Source organism: Pyxicephalus adspersus, chromosome 2 (genome assembly GCF_032062135.1).
Source record: "Pyxicephalus adspersus chromosome 2, UCB_Pads_2.0, whole genome shotgun sequence".
Lineage (NCBI taxonomy): Eukaryota > Metazoa > Chordata > Amphibia > Anura > Pyxicephalidae > Pyxicephalus > Pyxicephalus adspersus.
In genome coordinates this window covers 7158903-7175712 of record NC_092859.1, presented here as the reverse complement: position 1 = coordinate 7175712, position 16810 = coordinate 7158903, and the positions used below count along the sequence as shown (strand labels likewise).

At 39.4% G+C, this 16810-nt stretch overlaps 5 non-coding genes across 5 annotated transcripts; 3 read left to right on the top strand and 2 right to left on the bottom strand.

Annotated features, from left to right (window-relative positions):
- The first annotated feature begins 1389 nt into the window (after nt 1–1389).
- Nucleotides 1390–1460, top strand: TRNAG-GCC (transfer RNA glycine (anticodon GCC)). The gene has a single exon. It is a non-coding gene; the product is annotated as a tRNA-Gly (tRNA).
- Nucleotides 1461–2113: 653 nt separating this feature from the next.
- TRNAT-AGU (transfer RNA threonine (anticodon AGU)) lies at nt 2114–2187 on the top strand. The gene has a single exon. It is a non-coding gene; the product is annotated as a tRNA-Thr (tRNA).
- Nucleotides 2188–5339: 3152 nt separating this feature from the next.
- TRNAG-GCC (transfer RNA glycine (anticodon GCC)) lies at nt 5340–5410 on the top strand. The gene has a single exon. It is a non-coding gene; the product is annotated as a tRNA-Gly (tRNA).
- A 1283-nt stretch (nt 5411–6693) lies between these two features.
- On the bottom strand, nt 6694–6764 carry TRNAG-GCC (transfer RNA glycine (anticodon GCC)). Its single transcript has one exon. It is a non-coding gene; the product is annotated as a tRNA-Gly (tRNA).
- A 5971-nt stretch (nt 6765–12735) lies between these two features.
- TRNAG-GCC (transfer RNA glycine (anticodon GCC)) lies at nt 12736–12806 on the bottom strand. The gene has a single exon. It is a non-coding gene; the product is annotated as a tRNA-Gly (tRNA).
- Between the last annotated feature and the right edge of the window lie 4004 nt (nt 12807–16810).

Genomic DNA, 16810 nt, shown 5'->3' with positions numbered 1-16810 from the left:
GTTCCATAGCTCCTAATAGCCTCAAATTTGAGGTTCCTCATCAGGAGTCTTTGTCCATCTTTGCTCCTCAAATGACCCTCTTTTTGGTATGATACAAATGTATAAAGTATCCTCCAAAAAGGTATTATATTATCCCAATTTTTAATCATAGTCAAATATCATAAAATGGAGTTGTGTATTTTCTAGCTTGCTAAGCATATCTCAATGATGTTGTCATGCCTCTTTCTGTACCATCTTACTCTGTTCTTACCATCACTTATACCCACTCCCCCAACATGTCTTTACTTTTTTTATGTATCTTTTTGTTTTACTCTCCATCAGGTCCATAGCTTGTAATGGCCCCTAATTTAAAGTTTACCCATCAGGATTATGTTGGCTCCCCTTTGCTTCTTAAATGACCCTCTTTCTGATTTAAAACAAACCTACAAATATATAAATCCGTTATGTTTTGGGGGCTGCGATTTTATACCTTCTTGTCTTAGTTGTTTCGATCTTCGGTCATTTTGATTGGCAGGGCCGGCATAACATAACTCCCAAGCCCTCCCTGGTTACAAATATTAAAGTGGAACTTTAGTTCCATTTTATGGAGAAAAAAAACAATCATTATAATAATAATATCATAAATCATTATCATCTGTCTACATAGATGTGGATAGTAATGCATGTCTTGAAATTGTTTGAATCAACTCTTCTAGGGTTGGGCAATTTGCAGTCAGGTTTCGTTAGGGTTATCACACATTACATATTGTTGAGTAAAAACAATATGTAAAAGTATTAGGAATATAGGATAGTTACTTTTTTTAAATTTTAGAATTACTAACAACAGGAGTCTTTGTCCCTCTTTGCTCCTCAAATGACCCTCCTTTTGGTATGATACAAATGTATAAAGCATCTTCCAAAAAGTTATTATTATTTTTCCCAATTTTAATCTTAGTCAAACATCACAAAATGCAGTTCAGTATTTACTAGCTTGCTAAGCAGATCTCAATGATGTTCTCATGCCCCTTTCTGTATAAAAGTATTCTCATTAAGCACAGTTCCTATGACCATCCAAATCCGTACCTGGACACCTGCAACCTACAGTGTAACTGTGGACATCAACCCCCCCCCCCCAATAATGGGAGCTAGGATGGGGTAAGTACTTGTAGTCAGATGTAGGGTGGGTTACCACACACACACAAGTCAGGTATAGGTAGAGTCAACACACATTCAAAGTGTTTTTTATGTGTAAAGTGAAATTGGAGTCTGTTAGGAATGAGAGAAAAGTTAAAAGGAGAAGACAACAGAGATCAGGAGAGATCTTTTCTATTTTGAAAGGAAATAAGTCATATATAATGATATCCTGGGGTGCCCTATTTCAAAAAGGATGGCAACATCCCACATGTCAATGCATTGGTGGTTCAGTGGTAGAATTCTCGCCTGCCACGCGGGAGGCCCGGGTTCGATTCCCGGCCAATGCAGAAACTTTTGTAAATTTTGTAATACTTCTATACAATTAGGAGCCACATCAGCAAGGAAAATTATACTGGTATTTATGTGCCACATCATCAATGCACTATGCATTCCTATGGCTTGGAAACCAGGCACACAATACTGCATTGTAGGCCAGGACTAGGAATATGAAAAAGAATCACTAATTCACATGGTGTTTTAACTTACACATCATTTTGCAGCACAAAACCCCCATTGCCATCAGTTCTGAGCTGCAGCTGAAAGCTGTAATCATTTCCAGCAAATCTCCGGTATACAAGAAATGGGAGCCACAGACCTAACAGTGCTGGAGGATTCACAGATTCTGAATGTAAACCAAGTGAATGTGACACATCATCACAATTCTTTGCATAAGCTCAGCACCCTATTAATTTCACTAACTGCTATACTGTTACTTTTATGCATTAGGTATTTTATTGGGTGCAGCAGGTACTTTAAGTAAAATTGGATTAATAAAAATTAACCTGCCTTGACCTGTTTACATTTGTATTATCTGTGATGGGTGAGCTACAAATAGAAGCAATAGATGGCTCTGTGGCTATGGTGGCACTCCACCTCCCTAAGCATAGTTCCAATGACCGTCCCAGCATCATAAATGGACACCTGACCACCAGTGCAACGTGGCGCTGTGGCTTAGTTGGTTAAAGCGCCTGTCTAGTAAACAGGAGATCCTGAGTTCGAATCTCAGCAGTGCCTTAGACTTTTTAACCTCTTGATTACAAATGTGTCCTCAAGGACAATAGGATTCAGCCATACGTCTCTCATTTTAACAACTGGTTCATCTACTCTCCAAGGTTGGTAGGTGGACATGTGACGCGAAGGTCACAGTTGGGAGATTCAACCAAGCTTGGCACCTATTTGTGCTGTACTGGGCTATATGATTTGCTTGCATCAAATGGTGGTGTAGAAGTTACTCTTAGATTATGTGCCTACTGGTGGCTTACAGAAACTTTTGCCTCATGTCCTACATCATTTAAAAGCAAAATACAAGATAAGGGGTGAAAACTTTCACTTTCATCCCAATGGGAATCAGATTGTTTCCTGAAATATTCTCCTGAATGCCTGGTCTAATGATGAGTTTTAAGGAATAGGGTAGGTTGGACGTCCCCTACCGAAAACTGTAAAAGTCCGAAAAATGTAAAAGTTAGGGACTCAGGATCTTCTGTTTACTAGAAAGACGCTTCAACCAACTAAACCACAAAACCCTGAAATTATTATTATTATTATTATACAGTATTTATATAGCGCCATCATATTACGCAGCGCTGTACATAGTCCATAGTCGTGTCACTGAAATGTGGTGTTCTTTGGGACTGGGTTTTAACTTCACGCAACATATAGAATTAGGCTCATTTCTAAGTCAAAGGGATTGCCTGTGGCACCAAATCTACTGAAATACAAGTGGCACCATCTGGTTAATGGGTGAAAGGAACACTTGGTGGCATGGAATAGTATAGGCTTGGATGGTCAACCAGTTCCTAGGCAGTCAGTGTAGCTCTAGATGAGGCATCAAATACTTCAGAGGTGTCAAAACAGTAGAAGGCAGCATGACAGTGTTGGAACTTTTGTTCTTGTCCACAATTTTTCTGACCATCCCAGGACCTCAAATAAAGGAGCAGTTGGCTCCCCATTTGGCAGCTTTGTGTTAAGTCCACAAGGTTCTCTGGGAATTATCCAACTCATGAGATCTCATGGTTTGGGCACCAACTGTTCACACTTGGCAGAGGCATGGGGAGGTGTTATAGGAATAATGTATTATAGTGAATAAAACAAACATTAACCAATTGTCAACACTTTCTGCCTTGGTGCTGAGGGTACATTCTCCCTCTTATACATATTAAAGTTTACAGGTCATTAACCATGTGAAAGGCAAATCCTAAATAATAAGTTCAGTTTAAGCACCACATTGTACGAAGGACAAAATTGTTATGGAGAGGATTCAAAAACTGGAAATTCAGGAAGGAAAAACGTTTACTTCCTGAAAATTTAAGTTGAAAAAAATTGAAAATTTCTGTAAATGTTTGCCATTTTGGAAAATTGTTTTACAGGTAATTAGTTTTAAATTTTAACATTATGAGTGTTACAGATGCTCCTTTCAGCTATCCTATAGTAATTTATTGTATTGGTGTAATTGGTGCTCCATTTCATTCCAAATGAAAACGCTGTTTTTGCCTTCTCAGACACCTAGGGCAATGGTGTCTGGGAGAGAAAACTTAGCTCTATGTGAGCTCTGAATCAGAAGAGTCTACATATGTATGCTTGATATTTGTGGCCCAAGAAAATCAGGAAATTTAATTTCCTGTGATATTATTCTAACAAGCATACAGTGTTTAGATCTTACACAGCTGCAAGTTAACGGACCATTGAGATAACTCGTAGACAAAACACAGGTGCCAGAAAATAATCCAGAAGTCAATGGTAGTCTTCTTAAACCTTCCTGGTTATTGTTCATTTATTGTGATGTAAAAAAAACTAATGTAAGCTACACAGTGGAGCTGAGTATTTTCTAGCTTGCTAAGCAGATGTTTGAAGTTCTCAGACCCCTTTCTGGTGTCACCATGACCCCCTGTTGAAGAGGTGTTAGATAGAAGTGTGGACAAGTCCTTACCATCACCTAGACACACTTCCCCAACACCTCTCTCCTTTTGTTATACTTCTTTTTAATTGACCCTTCCTCAGGCCCATAGCTCCTATTGCCCTAATTTAGAGGTTCCTTATCAGGAGTCTTTGTCCCCCTTGCTCCTCAAATCACGGTCCTGTTGTTATGATACAAACTTATAATGTATCCTCCAAAAAGTTAATAATATTTTTCCCAATTTCGAATCACGTTTTCCGGATAGTCAAAAAATCATTCAATGAAGTTGGGTATATCCTAGCTTGCTAAGCAGACCTTTGAAGTTCTCAGAGCCCTTTCTGGTGTCACCATGACCCCCTGCTGTAGAGGTGTCAGATAGAAGTGTGGACAAGCCATAAACATCACCTAGACACACTTCCCTGATACTTCTCCCCTTTTGTTATACTTCTTTTTTATTTAATCTCTATCACGTCTATAACTACTAATGGTCTTTAATTTAGAGGTTCCTCATCAGGAATCTCTTGGTCCTTCTTTGCTCTTAAAATGACTCTCTTTTTGTTCTAATTCAGACAAACTTACAAACATATCCTCCAAAACTTTGTTAATATTTTTCTCAATTTTTAACCACACCTTTCAGATACTCAAAATATCATACAATGGAGTTGAGTTTATTTTAGCTTGCTAGTTATTGAGTTGGTCGATCTTTGAAGTTCTCAGACCCTTTTTTAGTGTCCACCACCACCACCTCCTGCTGTAGAAGTGTCAAACAGAAATGTGGACAAGTTCTTACCATCACTTGGACACACTTCTCCAACATTTCTGTACTTTTGTTATGCATTTTTTGTTTTATTCCCCATCAGGTCTATATCTCCTAATGGGTCCTAATTGGGGGTTCCTCATCAGAAGTATGTGTGCCTCTTTGCTCCTCAAATAACCCTCCTATTGGTGTGATAGAAACATATAAAGTATCCTCCAATACGTTATTATTAGTTTTCCCAATTTTTAACCATAGTCAAATTTATTAAAATGGAGTTGAGTATTTATTTTAGGATAGGGTAAGTACTTGTAGTCAGGTGTAGGTAGGGTTAAGACACACACAAATTCAAAGTCTTTTCTATGTGAGTCTGTTAGTAATGACAGAAAAGTAAAAAAAGAGGAAGACAACAGAGATTAAGAGAAATGTATGTTTTCTATTTTAAAGAAACTTTGTTACATAAAATGGTACCATGGAGTTACCTATTTTTATAGATATGGCATAAACTATACTATCTATGCATTGGTGGTTCAGTGGTAGAATTCTCGCCTGCCACGCGGGAGGCCCGGGTTCGATTCCCGGCCAATGCAGAAAACTTTTGCACTACTTCTATACAATTAGGAGCCACATTAGCAATGGAAATTCTCCTGGTATTAATGTGCCACATCATCAATGCACCATGCATTCCTATGGCTTTGAAACCAGGCACACAATACTGCATTGTAGACCAGGATGTATGTAGAATAAGTAATTCAGATTATTTAACTTACATTTCATTTTGCAGGACAAATCCCCCATTGCCATCATTTCTGAGCTGCGGCTGAAATCTGTAATCATTTTCTGCTCCTGATTTTCCTCCAGCAGATCTGTCTACAAAACTATATGTAATATAGACCGAACATTGTCTCATACACATTACAGAGACAAGATCTATTCTTATAACGGTTCATTTCTGTCTGGATTTATATGTCCCAAAGAGGTACATTATTTTTCATGAAAATTTATTTAACAGTATAATATAATAGTATGAGTATAATAGAGTTTGAAACACAAAATCATGTCAACATAATAAATTAAATAAATTAAAAACATATATATATATATTTTTAATTAAAAAAAAAATATTAATCCCATACTAATATATTATACTGTAAAATAACTTTTTATGAAAGCCAATATACTGCTTTTACATATATATGAATCCACTGTATTGTGTTCAATACAGTTATTTTGTATTGAATGCAATACAAATAGATTTGAAATTCCCGCTGTGCCCTGAACGGAACGCACCATCACTGGGAACTCCGGATGCAGAACACACAGGGCAGGAGGAGGGAAATCATGAAGGAGGACCCCAGCGGATCGGGTAAGGTTGTATTTACTATTGTATTTCACTGTTTTACCTACCCCGAGTGTGACTCTGGGTTACCGCTTTCAGCTTCTTTTTTCTCCCCCGAGTCACACTCAGGGTTACCACTGAGGGGGTTAAAGCAGAAGTAAACCCAAAACAACAAAATCACACTTTCCTTCAATCCCACAGAGCAGTCTATTTGTCCGGAGGTTTCTTCCATTGAGTCCCATGTTGCCCCGGTCATCTGTCTTCGGTCCCGCGCAGGTGCCGCCATCTTCTTAGACATTCTTCTTCCTATGTCACCCGATCTCGGACTGCGCAGGTGCAAGATTGGCAATTTCTTTCCCTAAAAGTGAAAGGGCTCCTTTTGCGCATGCCTGAGATGCAACCCATAGCAATGCATTGTGTATGGATTATATGGCACATGGATTTATTCAAAGAGAAGATTTATTGGTTATGTGGCAGCTGTTTGTATACAATGAGGAGCAAATTTACATATTGTAAAGTAATACAAAATACTACTGCATTGGCCGGGAATCGAACCCAGGACTCCCGCGTGGCAGGCGAGAATTCTACCACTGAACCACCAATGCATTTTGGTGGCACTTGAGACATGTTTGCTGAATTAGCAAATCTTTGACCACTGCTCTTTAATAGCAGGTCTATATATTATAAAATATTACAATATTCTGTCCTCCCCTTTATTTTCTTCTGTCATTCCTAACAGAGATGTTAGGACATTAAAAATATCTTGATCTTCTTTCTACGCTGGCGGCCTGAGCTGGAACACTGTTGTGTGGACCCCATATTCTACCACTGAACCACCAATACATTGGCAAGCATGTGACATCACTGAAGCAGCAATTAAACATAACTGTTCTGATGGCCCAAACTGTTTCTGCTCCTGCAGGCTCAACTACAGTCCTAACTACTCCTATTCAACTGTATCACGAAGCAGTTCCTAAAAGTAGTTTCTGACCACAGTTTCCAAAGGTTTGGAAAAAAGTCAACTACCTTGGACACTTTTTTATCCTTTGATATTTAAACTAATTTGGGGCTTTTTTTTTCATTGTGGTATTTTTTTAGAGTCATGTTAATGCAAAAATTGTTTTAGGCAGGCAATTTGGCAGGGTAGATGAGGAGCCCACAAACATGTGAAAATGTCCAAAGCTGACCCCCCACATGTAGATAGGACAAATGTTCTCCAATGTCATTGAAGGCAGATGCTCCATAACTGTGCTGATGGAAGTGTAAACAAATTACTCTGTTGGAAGTCTCTTTTGAAGATCTCAGGGCCATTGCTGGTGCCAAATCAGCCCTCACCTAATGAGGTGTCAGACAAAAGTGTGGACATTGCCTCATTGTCACCTGGACACACTTCCCAATGGTACACTTGCACGGACACACTTCTGTTCTTTTCATATGTATAAATTGGATCTATTGTCCAATTGGTCTCCAGTTCTCACCTAAACCTTGGAAGACAATGGTCACTTATGTGTGGATATTTCCATATGTTTTACTTGTGTATGGGTGTTTTACATAACTGTAATCCTGGTGTTAATTAACATCTCTTTCTATTTGTGTTGAGGAACCTAAACAAGTATATGATCCTAGCTTTAGAACTTCACACAAATCCACTATCTCTAGAGGAAAATCAAATATTTTATGAAACATTTTTTAAGGGGAGCAATTGGACAGATTACAGAAAAATTGTCCAAAGACTACGTTTCTCAAAATAAGATGTCCATCAAGATAAGGAACTTCTACCTTCTTAGTTTAATGACATTAATAATGTTTATTGTTAAAATCCCAATTGAAATTTTAAGCTGGTTGGATCAAATTTGCATTCCTAATTTTATGGAATAATTTTAAGAGGAGGAATTGGGCTGATTACAAAAACCTGTCCAAAGATTATGTTTCTGAAGAAATGATGTCCACCAAGATAAGGCAATGTCAAGGCTACCTCCCCCCACTTTTACCTTATTAGTTTATTTACATTATTATTGTTCATTGTTAGTGGACCAATTGAAATTGTTAGCTGGTTGAATCAAATTTGCATAGCCAATTTTATGGCCAAATGGACAGATTACAGAAACCTTGTGCAAAGACTATGGCTATATAGTACACACGTCAGATGATTCTCATCCCATAATCACCTCAGGGCTGATATCAGACAAGAATCTGGAGTGTGTACAGTGCTTGTCGTTCGTCATCCTGGCTGGTCCATAGACAATGAACCAGGAAAGATCGTAATGAAAATGAAGGATGGATAGCGCAGTGGGGTGCCGCTTCGTCGTTCTCCTCCTCCCCTCTCTATAGAGCAGAATGGCCATGCATATACAGCACTCGTTCATGCATCGTGCAGTCTTTTGTCATTGCAAAGGATTGTGAAAGATCCTTTCCAACGCCAATTATTGCATGTTTGTATGCAGCCTATGTTACTCAAGATAAGATGTCCTCCAAGATAGGATAATGTCCAGACCAGGGGTGGGCAAACCTTTGGGTCACAATAGGTTCTAAAATTTGACAGAGGAGACGGGCCAGGATCAGATGGATGGAGCACCGAGACGGGTCACACTAAACGTGACTTCATGATGACATAACCCCGCCTACTATCCCATCGCAGATCTGAGCCTGCGATGGGAGAGTGGGCAGGTTGTTCCATCCACATCCCTGAGCCGGGGATTTATACAGGGGAGATGATCACCGACTCTGGCTGGTGCACCCCCCTAATGGGGTCTTTCTCCTGACCCTGCTCGGCGCAGCACTGGTCCAAGCCACGGACAGCGAATCTACTTCAATGGAGCCGCTGAAGTAATGAGAGAGTTCAACAAGCTTGATGAAAAAGCCTAACGGGCCATATATGGTCCGGGGGGCGTAGTTTGCCCATGCCTGGTCCAGACTATTTTACATTTCTCCATTCACTGTTCAATCACATCACTTCATTTTTGGTAGACCAGTTAATAATGTTAACTGATTGGATTAAATTTGTATGCCCTATTTTATGGAACAGTTTTTAAGTGAAAGAGGAAGGAGACTGGACAAGTTACACAAACCTTGCCCAAAGACTGTCCCAATGTCCCCCAAGATAAGATGATACTGGGACTGGGACCGTTTCCCTTCTTCCTTATTAGTGGCCCATAAAGCAAAGTTAACTGGCCAAATTGTGTATATAGCCTCTCGGTACACTGATGTCTACGCCAGTAAGCATTGAGAAACTTAATTTAAAATTAGGCACAACTGTAATAAATTGTGGGTTACCAGTCCTTAGATATGGTGGCTGCCTTCATGGTCTGCTTGTAGGCCATTTTACCAGGTGATCCCAGCCTCACCACACTTACTGTTTTTGTAGACAACACTCACTCGCTGTAGGGTCTCAATGGAGAGGCAGCATTATCTCCATAGAACAGAATATTTTTAGGACTACAGAGCACCCTCTCGCTTCTCCTACAACATAGACTCAATGTCCCTTGTTGTCCCTATGGACTTGGTGCTTACATTGTTTATGAAAGAACTACATAGTCTACAGGATGGCACTTGCTTTTTGGGTCAGGTGGTATTTTTGCCATTATGAAACCAATATTTTAAAACCCAGTTGAACAGGGGAAATAAAATAAAATGATTGTTTGGGTTTGCATATAAAATAAAAAAAGCACTGTATGGTGTCTGGCCAATGTCACCTTCATTAGGACTTCTGTTCTCTGAATTATCCATATTTTTTCCTATTGAGTCTAAAACCCAGGCCCACCACCTGCTTCCTCTTACTTTTCCATCACTCACCTATTCTTTCTGGAGGTAATTGCCAGAGCAAGGATTCATTTTCAATTTAGCCCAAACCAGTAACTTTAAATCTGAAATTGATCATTTTACGTCATAGATTAGCCAGAAGGAAATCAACAAAATTAAATAAAATCTAATGGCCAGAGGGGCAAAATCATCTTCACCAATTCCAGGGTCCATAGAACTTTATTGAAAAGGGATCCAATCTGAACTTTTACGGATTTGAAGCATCTGATGACTTTACTGCTTAGAGGCACCAAAAGGCAGCGAGAGGAGTGTGTCTCTAAAGTGTGTCATTCCCACGCACACACTTCCCTTTGATTGCCCCATTACTATGATAAGGTGACACCTTCCCCATCATTTGAGGGTACTTGTTAATTTTGCACAAGACTGTGGGAAAAACTTGGCTCAGCATTTCCCGGACACAAAAAAGTTGAAGGAGAGTTTAGGCTGTTAACAGATCTAAATTGACATCTGTACATTTTCTGTTAGTCTACTATTTATGATAGATGGTTGGTTCACCGAAAACATCTAATTCCAATACAATGTGCATAAAGTAGCATTGCCCCTCTTCTTTCATCAGTTACTTTTCTAAAAAAGGTTTCACACAGGATTTTAGAGTGTTTTGTGGGAGTTTGTGCCCATTTAAAAACATAGCTGACCCAAAGGAAGGCAACAAAAATCATAAGTTGATGATATAAAGGTTATAAGTTTATAATAGATGGTTGGCTCCTTCTGTGGCTATGATAGCCTTCACTCTTCTTGGAAATCTTCACAGAAGGATCTGGCTACGCTTGGTTTTCCAATTTGTTACAAAGGTGTTCAGTCAGGCTGGTCATAGAGCTTTGTGCTGGGCAGGCCACTAACAATAAACTGGAAAAACCAAGACTTTATGAAGCTGGCTTTGTGCAGAGGGGCACATTCATGCATAGGACAGAAAGCGCCTTCTACCAACTGGGACCAAAAGGTTGAAAGTGTAGAGTGATAGTCAAAAATGAAAGTAATATTACCAGAAACACCTGAACTTTGGAGGGGTGTCCATGTACATTTAGCTATTCATTTATTTAGGACTAAAGGTCTTCTATCCACAATTAGTTGTATCAAGAGACAACATAATGTCTATGAGGCACCTACAGACATGCTTACCAATAATCATGATAGGAAATAGCAGAGTATGTGACACCAAAGTAATTAGAAAGTTAAGAAATAAAGGACAGAAATACCAATCTTAATAAATTTTCCATGCCAGGTTGAACACTAATAACAAATCTACAAGTATCATCATTCAAGACTGTAGACCAATGCCCTGTTGGAACGTCCTGATAAACATCTTGATATCCAGAATCTGCAGGCTCCTGTCCTTCTCCTTGGTATTTGTGAAAAACCTCAAATGATGTGAACCCTATCTGTTGATAGAGTACTTCATGTGAAGTGTGTCCATAAAAAAGATACACCTGTAGACACAAATTCCTTTTTAGCTTTTGGAACCAGGGTGGAATTAAAGATCTATAGTAATGCGGTTCTCCAGGTTTGTCATGGAGCCTTACTGGTTGGCGTTGTGGGTCAGTTGGTTAAAGTGTCTGTCTAATACAGAAGTTGGCAAACTCCAGCCTTCAGGCCAGATACGGCCTACCCATATTAGCCGGCCAGGATTAGGTCGGAACAAACTACCGGAGCAGGAGCCGCATACAGCTCTTGAGCCTCCTCTTGCTGTGGCTCCCTGAATGGAATTCATTCTTCTTCGCAATGCATACGGCCTGCCCAGCACAAATCTCCATGACCAACCCTACTGAACACCTTTGTAACAAATTGGAGAACCAAATGTAGGCAAATCCTTGTGTGAAGACTTCCAAGAAGAGTGAAGGCCATCATAACCCAGAAGGAGGAATGGAATGTTTAATAACCCTTTTTAGGTGTGCCAACTATCTAAAACAAATAACCCATATGTCATAAACTAAGAGTTTTTGTTGCCTTCCTCTGGGTCAATTTTGTATTGAAATGGGCACAAACTACCACAAATACACTCCAAAATCTTGTGTAAAACCTTTTTAGAAAAGCCACCGATGAAAGAACGGGGGGCAATGCTATTTTATGCCCATTGTTTTGGAATGAGATATTTTTGGTGAACCAGCCATCTATCATAAATAGTAGACTAACAGAAAATCTACAGATGTCAGTTTAAATCTGTCAACAGCCCAAACTCTCCTTCAACTTTTTTTGTGTCCGGGAAGTGCTGAGCAAAGTTTTTCCCACAATCTTATGCAAAATTAACAAGTACCCTCAAATGATGGGGAAGGTGTCACCTCATCATGGTAATTAGGGCAATCAAAGGGAAGTGTGTGCATGGGAATGACACACTTCAGAGACAGGCATCACCTCTAGGCAGTAAAGTCATCAGATGCTTCAAATCTCTAAAAGTTCAGATTTAAACCCTTTCTTTACATGATAAGTGTAGCTAGGTCAGAATCCTTTGCTATTTAATTTATTCTCTCTGAACCCTTTTTTAGATCCATTTTCACTAAAGTTCTTTGGACTATAAAATTGGTGCAGAGGATTTTGCCCCTCTGCACATCAGATTTGAATTGTTTTGATGATTTCCTTCTTGCTAATATTTGATGTAAAAATTATTATTTTCAGATTTAAAGTTACTAGGTTGAACCAAGTTGGAAATTAACTCTTGCTCTGGAACTTATAAAGAACAGGGGAGTGATGGAAAAGTGAGAGTAAGCAGATGGTGATGTCAGCCCTAAATTATTTGTGTAGAAATTTGTTAGGAAAACTTATTGCATTGGCCGGGAATCGAACCCGGGCCTCCCGCGTGGCAGGCGAGAATTCTACCACTGAACCACCAATGCATTGATGGGGAGCAGTGTGCAATCTCTGTTAAACTAGGTAACCCTGGGTATTCACCTTAATATGTGATAGAAAACATAAAAATACAATTCCATGGAGCTCAAAACCACGAATGCATTCATACATGATACTACATGATAAAAAAACTTTTGTCTGAACCCAGTTTTGAAGCTGCACCCAAATTCAGGCCAATGGGTAGGGAATTAAGTTAACTACCCCAGTATTTTTTATTTTTGGTAATTTTTTAGTGTCATAAACCAAACCAAATACTCTTTTAGGAGAGTAAAACTAAATTAATTTGGCTTATTTATGGGGTAGTTGAGGGACAAACACAGCAGCATTTCTCATTCTGACGCCCCACATCTGGAAGGGACAAATGTTTTCTAATGTCATTGAAGACAGCCAATCTATGATGTGTCATGGCTTCAAGTAGTATAAAAAAATGTCCTTGTTGGAAGTCTCTTTGAAGTTCTCAGGACAATTTCTGGCCCTATAATCAGCCCTCTGCTACTTAGGTGTCAGATAGAAGTGTGGACATTTCATTGTCGCCTGGACACACTTCCTCATGGCACATTTACAAGGACACACTTCTTTCTTTTTCATATGGGGCTGATCTATTGTCTAATTAGTCTCCAGTCATCACTTAAACATGTGGAGAATCCCAGAAGACAATGGTCTCTTGTTTGTGGGAATTTCCATCTATTTTACTTGTGTACAGGTGCTTTACATAACCTAGGGCAAGTCAATACCCCTTTCTATTGGTGCTGAGCACCCAAAAAGTAAGTGTAGCATTAGAACTCTACACAAATCCTTCTTCTTTGGGTGAAAACTAATTTTCTTATGCGACAACTTCCAAGAGAAAGACTGGCCAGATTTTACAAACCTTGCCCAAAGATGATGATGATGAGCATGTTCATTATCAGTAGACCACAAGGCAATATCAGCTGGTTGGATCATTTTGGCAGGCCCATCTATACATTTATGCCTAGGCCCAGTGGCAAGAACTGGAAATGAAGGTTGACTCTAATAACCTTCAAAATGTGTAGACCCACTAGCTGCCTATTCTTAATCTTCCACCACTTCTTAATTCTTTATTATCAGAAGCTGGGAGCATGAGGAAAGCAAGGGTTCACCATAATCTAACCCATTAACTCCAAACCTGACATTATTCTTTTTCATGTCAGAGATTAGCAAGAAGAAATCAATAAAATCTTTCAAAAACATCTGAGGGTCAGTGCGGCAAAATCCTCTGTACCCGATATTCCCGGCTGTGGTACAAACTCAACTTCCGAACAGTCAAGGAAGGATGAGGAGCATGTGGACAATATACAGCTCCAAACTGACTTCTGTAGCTTTGTCGATGGTCTGCTAGTTTATGATAGCTGGTGCACATAAAGTTTTATGGGAATGGACATTTTATAGAATCACCCCACCACTGCCATTCCTCTTGGAGCTATAAGAACCTCCACTCTTGTAGGAAGGCTACACACAAACATTTGCAACATGTTTGTGGTAAGTTGTGCTCATTTAGCCAAAAGAGCATTTGTGACACCAAGTACTTAGTTTGGATGGAAGGCCAGGCCTGGAATTGATCCTTTAATAAAATTAATTTATTAAAAAGGTGTTCAAATGTGTTGTGTTCCAAACTTTGTAGAAGTCACTTGAGTTCCTCCACATTACACTGGGCAAACCATGTCTTTGTGGAATTGGCTTTCTAAATCAGAGCAGTCATGCTTGGGACAGAAAGTTTTTTTTGCCAGCTGAAAGAGTACAATGGTCAAAAAAAGTATGTTGAAGCATTAACATTTCCCCTTAAAGGAATCACCAGAACTTAGTAGGTTGGGAGGGTGTCCATTGACTTTTAGTGTATTATAGTCCATTGACCATATAGTGTATTCAACTATCCAAGACTCAATGTGTTGTATAAGTACATGTTTCCGATTTCAATTACAGGATCACGTCAGTAATATTTCCTGTTGGTTCCCATTACTCGTGTTTTTAGTGAACATTTCCTGGTACCATCAAATTTAACAGGATCAAGAGACAATGTAATGTCAATGGGGCACCTTTGGACCTTCCAATCAAGACACATGCTAGGGAATAGCAGAAAATCCATGTGGCAGTTTTCAGCAGGTCAAAAATTGCATCCTAACTAAAATGTTCTCAACGATTACTGATACCACCATCAGACAATTTTCTAGCCCTTCCTTTCAAAATGGATTGATAAGTAAAAAAGCAAAGAAACCTTTAGGTTGGCTTTTTTTGACCTTCTTACCCTGGAGAAAACCATAAAAACCAATTTATTAAGGGTTCTAGGGATATTATTCCTTTAAATTGGTGGCCAGTGAAAAGAATGTCCCCTTACACTGATGGCTCTAACACCACCTTCATAAACACCTAAAACGTCTTTAGAGTCATACAATTGGCTTTACCAAGTGGTGTTGGCCCCAGATCCCTGCAGTCTTTATCACATCAGAGGTCAGATAGCTACATTTTATTGAACCCCTAAAAACCTTAAGAAGAACCCTTGGCTACCACGAACCCTTGTTGAGAATGATGGATTATTCCTCTTTTGACAGTTCTGTTGTCTTTTGGTGGACAACTTGTTGGACAAGTTGGTGGCCTAGTTTAGCCTGTATATCTATTAAATACTTTTCCAACAACAAACTTATGAAGGTATTACCCTTCAAGACCATCCCATCCCCAACACTATGCTTAAAATGATTCCAGGAACTGGAGACTCCAGTATATCCTAAAAGCTTGTGTGACATTAGCAAAGGACACCAACCCAACTCATGAACACAACGTTTAACCAGTTTGGTGTTGAAGAGCTCAAGTGACCCCAGCAGAGCCCTGACCTGAACCCTATTGAATACCTTTGGGATGAATTGGAGCAGTGATTGTAAGCCAGGTTTTCTCATCCATTCTGGCCTCAAAACTGGTTCTTTAGGCTAAATGGGTACAAACTCCCACAAATACATTCCAAATTTTGTGTGGAACTGTTTTAGAAAAGCAACCAAAGAAAGAAGTGGGGCAACACTATTTTATGCCTATGGTTTTGGAATGAGATGTTTTAGGTGTACCAACCATCTATCACGGCAAAGCTAAAGCTGGTAATTTAGAGATGTTAACACCCTCTATTCCCCTCAACAACCCCTTCAACTTTTTGTGTCTGGGAAGCACTGAGCTGAGGTTTTCCCACAGTCTGTGAAATGAACAAGGACCTTCAAATGATGGGAATTATGTCACGTCTAAGTGGCAACTGGGCAATCAATAGGAAGTGTGTGCATGAGAACGACACATTTTACAGACACACTTACCCTGCTGCCTTTTGGTGCCTTTTAACAATTTAACAGCAAAGACCCTCCAAATCTGTAATAGTTCTGGGGTGAAAAACTTTTTGTAAGTGAATAGTTTAGAATGGTCCGAAACATTTATTAATTCAATGCTTCTCTCTGGATCCCCAGTCAATCAAATCTCAGTAAAGTTCTATGGACCCTGGAATATTGGGTAAAGAGGATTTTGCTGCACTGACCCCCAAATGTTTTTATATGTATTTTGTTTATTTTCTTCCTGCTAATCTTTGCAATTAAAGATTAATGTCAGATGTGGAGTTTATGGGTTAGGTTATAGTAAACCCTTGCTATGCCCCTCTCTCCAGCTTCTGATAGTAAAAATAATCAGGAAGTGGTGGAAGAGTAAGAATAGGCAGCTGTTGGATCCACAGTTTTTTAAGTTATTGGGGACAACCTTCATTTTCTTCACTTGCTACTGTGCCTAGGAATGAATGTATGGATGGGCATGCCAATATGACCCAACCAGCTGATATTGCTTTTTGGTCTACTGATAATGAACATGCTCATCATCTTGGAAGACATAGTCTTTGAGCAAGGTTTGTAAAATCTGGCCAGTTGCTCTTTGCTTTGGTACATGTCCTTATTTTCACCCATAGAAGAAGGATTTGTGTAAGACTGCTACACTCCAAACATTTTTTTGGTTCCCCAGC